Source organism: Tasmannia lanceolata, unplaced genomic scaffold (genome assembly GCF_043159265.1).
Source record: "Tasmannia lanceolata isolate RefF3 unplaced genomic scaffold, GAP_Taslan_0.1 ptg000037l, whole genome shotgun sequence".
Lineage (NCBI taxonomy): Eukaryota > Viridiplantae > Streptophyta > Magnoliopsida > Canellales > Winteraceae > Tasmannia > Tasmannia lanceolata.
This window is the reverse complement of record NW_027518714.1, coordinates 17,319,421-17,327,610: the sequence shown is the minus strand read 5'-3', so window position 1 is coordinate 17,327,610 and position 8,190 is coordinate 17,319,421. Positions and strand designations below refer to the sequence as shown.

At 43.9% G+C, this 8,190-nt stretch overlaps 1 pseudogene across 1 annotated transcript; it reads left to right on the top strand.

Moving 5' to 3' along the window:
• The first annotated feature begins 4,869 nt into the window (after positions 1 to 4,869).
• LOC143862597 (cytochrome P450 71AU50-like) lies at positions 4,870 to 7,933 on the top strand (annotated as a pseudogene). The gene is made up of 2 exons (XR_013240377.1): positions 4,870 to 5,957; positions 7,119 to 7,933. The product of XR_013240377.1 is annotated as a cytochrome P450 71AU50-like (transcript).
• Positions 7,934 to 8,190: the final 257 nt, after the last annotated feature.

Here is an 8,190-nt window from a genome sequence, read left to right as displayed (position 1 = left end):
TTTGGTGAGATGAGAGGGTATTTATAGGAGAATGGGATAGGAGGTTAGGTGAGGTTAGGTGAGGTTAGGTAAGGTTAGGTGAGGTTAGGTGATGTTAGGTGAGGTTAGGTGAGGTTAGGTGAGGTTTGGATGGTTATGATGGGAGGAGAGGTTAGGTGAGGTTAGGTGAGGTTTGAATGGTTAGGATGAGAGGAGAGGTTAGGTGGTTTTGGATGGTTAGACCCAGGTCATGATCTGCCATTGATCTAACGATTTACGGAAATCGGGTCTCGGAATGGAATCAGGGTCCGGGCTATGAAGTGACCCTAGCTTATTTTGTCCCGATTGATGATCCGTAAAGTCAGATCAAGATATTAATGACCTAAAACATATAAATCAATGATAGAGGGGGTTCTCACATGGATTTAACACACTAATTTATTTGTTGATTAAAACAAAACAAAATGGGGTGTCTACACTAAGCGTCGCCAAAAAGACCCCTCCGAGGCACGACATCAACGAAACTCGGATCCCACCTTATGCGGTCGGAGATACCGAGGCACAACATCAACAGAACCCGGATCCCACCTTATGTGGTCGGAGATACCGAGGCACGACATCAACAGAACCCGGATCCCACCTTATACGGTAGGAGATACCAGGTCACGACATCAACGGAGCCCGGATCCCACCTTATACGATCGGAGATACCAGGGCACGACATCAACGGAGCCTGGATCCCACCTTATACGATCGGAGATACCAGGACACAACATCAACGGAGCCCGGATCCCACCTTATACGGTCAGAGATACCAGGGCACGACATCAACGGAACCCGGATCCCACCTCATATGATTGGAGATACTGAGGCACGACATCAACGGAACCCGGATCTCACCTTATATGGTTGGAGATACTGAGGCACGCCATCAATGGAACCCGGATCCCACCTTATGCGGTCGGAGATACTGAGGCACGACATCAACTGAACCCGAATCCCACCTTATATGGTTGGAGATACCGAGGCACGACATCAACGGAACCCCAGTCCCTCCAAGCTGGAACATGGACAGCCTCCAAAAGTTTTATCAGTAAAAAGGAAGGGTAAGAGGTGTGTTTTCTTTTAAGTTATCATGTATGTTTTGTTTGTCTCTTTTTGTTATTTTCAGCACAAAGCTATGTATTTCCCTTTGCGATCAATGAAATTGCGTTCCTGCCTAAACTATGTGCATCTCCACTTTCCGGCCCGTGATGTATGCGGGACTGAAAGAAAACAGGGAGTGGGACTGAGGTAACATCTGGGTTGATCCCTCCGAAAATACCCTAAAACGCTCCCCATAAAAAAAAGACCTGTCCATTTTAAAAGGGGCAGGCAGGGCCAATCAACTCCGAGCTGATCACTCGAGAGGAAGATGACCCTTCCACAAACAAGATACCCTGAAGTGACACCCAGCAAGGGCGCAATAGAGGTATTCTTGCCGACGAAATTAGAAATCAACAACATTCCATCAAGAAGAAACCTGCAAAGGGCTCAACTACCGTATACAGTGTCACATAAAATATGCAGGAAGCAAGCGAGCCTTCCTTTCCAGGTCCTCACAACAACAAAAAAGAGAGGCGGAAAAAGAAAGAGAGTTCAAAGAGTTATTACAAACCCAGCACAAGGGCCCGGCATTACCACCCCAATTCCACCAGATGAAAAATACCAAGTACAGTAAGAAAGTTTCGAAATCCAGCACAAGGGTCTGGCAGGGCCACCACAATTCCACCTGATGGAAAATACCAAGTATAGTGGGAAAGGCTCGGAACTCAGCACAAGGGCCCAACACTACCACCACCATTCCACTTAGATGGAAAAAGAGTCTGGTTGAGCAAAAAGAGGCTCGGACCTCAGGACAAGCGTCCAGCCGCACTACCACCATTCCACTTAGATGGAAAAAGAGCCTGATTGAGCAACAATGGCTCGGACCTCAGGACAAGGGTCCAGTCGCACTACCACCATTCCACTTAGTTGGAAGAAGAGCCTGGTTGAGCAAAAAAGGGCTTGGACCCCAGTACAAGGGTCCAGCCACCCTACTACCATTCCACTTAGATGGAAAAAAGCCTAATTGAGGAAAAAAGGCTCAGACCTCAGGACAAGGGTCCAGCCGCACTACTACCATTCCACTTAGATGGAAAAAGTGCCTGGTTGAGTAAAAAAGGGCTTGGACCCCAGTACAAGAGTCCAGCCACCCTACTACCATTCCACTTAGATGAAAAAAGAGCCTGGTTGAGCAAAAAAGGGCTCGGACCCCAGTACAAGGGTCCAGCCACCCTACTACAATTCCACTTAGATGGAAAAAGAGCCTGCTTGAGCAAAAAAGGGCTCGGACCCCAGTAAAAGGGTTCAGCCACCCTACTACCATTCCACTTAGATAGAAAAAGAGCCTGGTTGAGTAAAAAAGGCTCAGACCTCAGGACAAGGGTCCAGCCGTACTACTACCATTCCACTTAGATGGAAAAACAGCCTGGTTGACCAAAAAAGGGCTCGGACCCCAGTACAAGGGTCCAGCCACCCTACTACCATTCCACTTAGATGGAAAAAGAGCCTGGTTGAGCAAAAACGGGCTCGGACCCCAGTACAAGGGTCCAACCACCTTACTACCATTCCACTTAGATGGAAAAAGAGCCTGGTTGAGTAAAAAAGGCTCAGACCTCAGGACAAGGGTCCAGCCGCACTACCCCCATTCCATTTAGATGGAAAAAGAGCCTCGTTGAGCAAAAAAGGCTCGGACCTCAGGACAAGGGTCCAGCCGCACTACCACCATTCCACTTAGATGGAAAAAGAGCCTGGTTGAGCAAAAAATGCTCGGACCTCAGGACAAGGGTCCGGTCACCCTACGGCTATTCCACTTAGATGGAGAAAAGGCCTATCGAGAAAGAACCGCCGAATGTAGCAACACCCCCCTTCTCCTTCCCAGATTCCCATCAATACCCTCTTCACTATATTCTGTGATCGGACAAATGAACTTACTCCCTTGGTCCATTTAGGAGTAGGGGGTATTATGATAGGGAGAAAATACGGTAGGACCGTTAAAGCCCACCACGTGTCACCCTTATACCAAAGGAATCTAATTGTGATCAAGAAGAGTATGAAAACAAGTGTTGGGGGAAAAATAAATAAATTCCTCTTTTACTTTAGACACATGGCATACATGCTAATGCATGGCAAGCACACCGACAAGTGGCAAACATGCTAAAAACATGGCATGCACAAGGACACATGGCTTATACACCAAAACATGGTGTAAGAACTCTAAGCCTATAAAAGGCACCCCCTTGCTCAATGGTAAAGGACACTCTTCTTCCCCCCCATAAGCATGTTTATCTCTATTAGTCTTGCTTAGATATCGGTGATACTGATACTTGACTTGAGCATCGGAGGGTGCCCCCGAGTCTCCACTCCGGGGCCCTTCTAATGTTGTTTTCTATGAGCGCATGCACCCATGAATAGGAGCTCTACTGACCTAAGCTGCTGGTTTTGCCGATAGCGCTCGCCTGACGCCCAGATCCAGATTTTGGCATCATCACCTTTAAGATGACTTGGAGCTATGGAAAGAAGGCGATTTTTTTGGTCCACATCCAGACAGACCCTAGTAAAAAAGAAGGCGGGTTATATAGAAGCAGTAAGATATTCCATTTTAGAAGGCTTACGCATACTGATGAGGCTAATGATGAGCCAAATCAACCATCTTATCATGAAGCAAATTAATGAAACAAACCAATAATACCACTATACAGACCAGCCACGAGACAATATATCTGTTCATGGAAAGTGAAATTCAGTGTAAGTCACCACCATGGTTTTAAATTTCGGTTTCAGATCCCACCGAAATCCGGTGAAATGTTAAAAACAATATTTTATTTGATACCAAATTTCGGCTGAAATTTCTGAAATTTTGGTAATTTCTGTAAAATATTAAATAAATTAAAAATAAAAAAAAAACAGCTATTTGGGTGAAATTTTAGAATTTTGGATGAAATTTCGGAAAAAAAAGAAATTTCGACCGAAATTCCAAAATTTCGGGCGAAATAAAATACGGTTTCGGGTATCACGTTTCGGTGTCGGTTCAGAGTGAAACTCAAAATTTCAAAATTTCGGTCCGAAATTTCGGATTTCCATCGAAATTTCAAAACCATGGTCACCACTATTTTTAAGGAAGTGATATATTTGCGCCCTCTAATGTTTTTTTTTTTTTTTTGATGGGTAAGCTGGGGTTAGGCAGGACCCCGACCAGATATATTAAAAGAAGGAATTAGATATATATGAGAAACGAAAAGCAACCCTTCCAGAACTTGAAAATGAGAACAAACAACGAAGGAAGCACAGACACGCTCCAAATGAACACCAAAACAGACAAACAACAAAATAAAAGCAAACCAAAAAAAAAAAAAAAAAAAAGATAATTCTATGAAAGAGGAACTGAATCTTTCAAGCAACTTGCCCTCTAATGTATTTATGAAAACCCTTTTACACTACAAGGGGTGGCCCAAGAAAGCAAAAGTGCCGAATATCATTCCTTTATTTTAATATCTGTAAGAACCGTTCAACCCAGCCAGATTTCTCACGCCTCTTTCGCTCTCTCTAAAAAGTCAAGAGAGGTGTCCTAAGCTCACCGGCATATGAGATATTTTGGACTTTCAGTCATTCATTTAATGATAGTGATCAGATTATTATAGCCACTCGTAGTTTTGTGGATGAAATCAACACCACCATGTACGGATTATCACCTATTACAAAACCAAAACCCACTGTAATTCCAATAAGAAATTATATGATAAAGGGTCATCATCCCATCCTTGATATTTGATCCTGCTGTTGGATCAAATATCAAGGGTGGGACCTTTATCGTACCACCTTTACATGTTCATAAGGCCCTTCATTAAATTATTTCTCGTAATTCCAATATTCTTCTTGCATTAACTCGTTGCACCAAACCCACATCAGAATTTTCTTGTCATCACCTCCCCACCTTAAAAGTGTGTTGTTACGTAGCTTCAGCTTTCAAGTGAGCAAGGAAAAAGGGGTGTTTGATTTTCCACGGCCATGCCTTCCATATCTTCTTGGGCTGCTTTTCTCTTTCTTGTACTAGCAGGGTTCTGGTCCCTTGCCTATATCCTATGTGCAATTCGAGGAAAAGGCAAGAATAGATTACCTCCTGGCCCTCAAGGGCTTCCAATTTTGGGCAGCCTTCACATGTTGGGTAAACTCCCTCATCACGACCTCCATCGGTTAGCCAAGAAATATGGCCCGATCATGTACATGCGCCTAGGCCTAGTTCCAACTGTGGTAGTCTCATCTCCACAGGCGGCCCAAGAGTTTCTCAAGACGCATGACCATGTGTTCGCCAGTAGGCCGTTCACCGAGGCCGCTAAACACATGTCTTATGACTGTGCTGGAATGTCTTTCTCAAAGTACGGCCCTTATTGGTGTAACGCTCGCAAATTGTGCACCTTACAATTGCTTAGCAACCTTAAGATCGATTCCTTCAAGTCCATGAGGAAAGAAGAGTTGGGTCTTCTTGTCCAATCGTTAAGGACACCGCCAAGATAGGTGCTAGCGTTGATCTAAGTGCGAAGGTGGCATCTCTCTCAGCAGACATGACATGTAGGATGGTATTTGGGAAGAAGTACATGGATGAGGATTTGGATGAAAGAGGATTCAAAGGTGTGATACAAGAGGGAATGAGATTGCCAGCTACTTTTAATCTAGCAGACTATATCCCTTACATTGGAGTAGTAGACATTCAAGGGCTACGTCGCAAAATGAAGGCTATAAACAAGGTAGTTGACAAATTTTTTGAGAAGATCATTGATGAACACATGGATGCTCGGCAAGGCAAGCAGCTGGACTTCGTTGATGTCATGTTATCCCTCATGAATTCCAAGGATTCTGAGTTCCAACTTTATCGAACAGACGTTAAGGCAATCATGTCGGTAAGGAAATATAGAAATCACACAAGTACGTAATAGCTTCTTGTGAAACAACCAATTACTCCAAAAGTATAATCTTTTAGAGTTTGTGTTATGTAATCATTTATACTTCAACACTCCCCGTTACGTGTAAACCCTCTTTTTTTGGGTTCATTATACACGTGGATGTTTAATATCAAGGAGTCAATTGGGTTTTGAACCCAGAACCTACCGTGAGGCAATAGCTCTAATACCATATGAAGGAACTAATTAACTATAAGATCCCACATTGGAAAGTGAGAGAAAGTTCCCGGACTGTATATATGAACTCTCCCTCTCCCTATGTAGACGAGTTTTTAGCATCTCCAAGAGGCGGGCCCTGCGGAGTGGGGAGGGCCCGCGGAGTGCTGCTGGAAAACAAAACCGGGAAGGGTAGAAGACTCAAAACAGGACACTATTTACATAGTGGAGTCAGGGCGTGACAAAATGGTATCAAAGTTGTACCTCCCGCAGTACCAGTGAGGACGTTGGGCCCTAAGCGGGAGTGGATTGTAAGATAACACATCAACAAGGGAGAGAAAGTTCTTGGGCTATATTTGTGAACTCTCATTCTCCCTATGTAGACGCGTTTTCAGCATCTCCAAGGGGTAGACCCAGCGGAGTACTGATGGAAAACAAAACTGAGAAGGGTAGAAGACCTAAAATCAGACAATATTTGCACAGTGTAGTCACGGCGTGATAGAATGGTATCAGAGTCGTACCTCCCGTAGTACGATGTCCCAGCAAGGACACTGGGTCCTAAGGGGGGTGGATTGTAAGATCCCACATCGGAAAGGGAGAGAAAGTTCATGGGCTATATATTTGAACTCTCATTCTCCTTGTGTAGAAGCGTTTTCAGCATCACCAAGGGGCAGGCCCCACGGAGTGGGTCGGGCACGGTTAGTGCTGCTGGAAAGCAAAACCGAGGAGGGTGGAAGATTTAGAACCAAACAATATTTACACGATAGGATCGAGCTCAATTACTCCAAAAGACCAAAAGGTTAAGCTTTTAGAATTGGTGTTAATTAACAATTTATATTTCAACACATCTGATTCTAGTCTTCATAACATGTTTAAAAAACCCATGAGCTCCATTGATTAAGTACGTATATGCTTAGTAACCATAAGAAGTACAATTTTTCATAGGACATGCTTGCGGGATCAATGGATACGTCGGCAACTGCAATCGAATGGGCAATCTCTGAGCTCCTCAGGCATCCACGAGTAATGAAGAAGGTCCAAGAAGAATTAGAGGCTATGATTGGCATGGAGCACAAAGTGGAGGAATCAGACCTACAAAAGTTGGAGTACTTGGACATGGTGGTGAAGGAAAGTTTGAGACTCCATCTAGTGGCCCCATTGCTCGTCCCTCATGAGGCCATGGAGGACTGTATAGTTAATGGCTTCGATATACCTAAAAAATCTTGTGTCATTATAAATTACTGGGCAATCGGACGAGACCCTGATGCATGGCCTAATGCTGAAGAATTCTTCCCTGAGAGGTTCATGGGTAGTAGTATAGACCTCAAGGGCCGAGATTTTCAGCTGATTCCCTTTGGTTCTGGACGTAGAGGTTGTCCTGGAATACAATTGGGGCTTACAGTGGTTCGGCTGGTATTAGCACAATTGGTTCACTGCTTTAATTGGGAGCTTCCGAATGACATATCTTCCACTGACTTGGACATGACTGAGGAGTTCGGCCTCGCAGTCCCTAGAGCTACCCATCTAGTAGCTGTTCCAACTTATCGCCTTCGCGGTGATATTTCATAAGAAGAGTTGGTCCATTTTTTCTGATTTGTATTGGTGGTGTGTTTGATGATGATGTAGATTAAGAATTGGGAGTGCATTAGCTTTTGGTTTGGGAAAATTTGTGTTTGTATATTATACATGTAGAATTAAAATACCAAGAGGACCCTAATAGAGTGTTTTCATACTAATTGGACCTACTCTGTCACAAAGGATGTGCTTCTTGAATTTTTATTAGTTCTTTTTATTTAGGGATTTGCTAACGTCCATCGCAGAAGGCATTTCACGGATGGTCTGTTGCATGTGAGAGCAGCCACCTCATTAATGAAGACAAAATCCTCTGAAAAGTGAGCCTTGGTGGTTGCTCTCACATGTTGTTACCATCAGATGCCTTCTGCGATGGACGCAAATCCCTTTTATTAAAGAATAGTGATAATTTAATTTAAAATTACATATAAGTTCCATTTTGTCT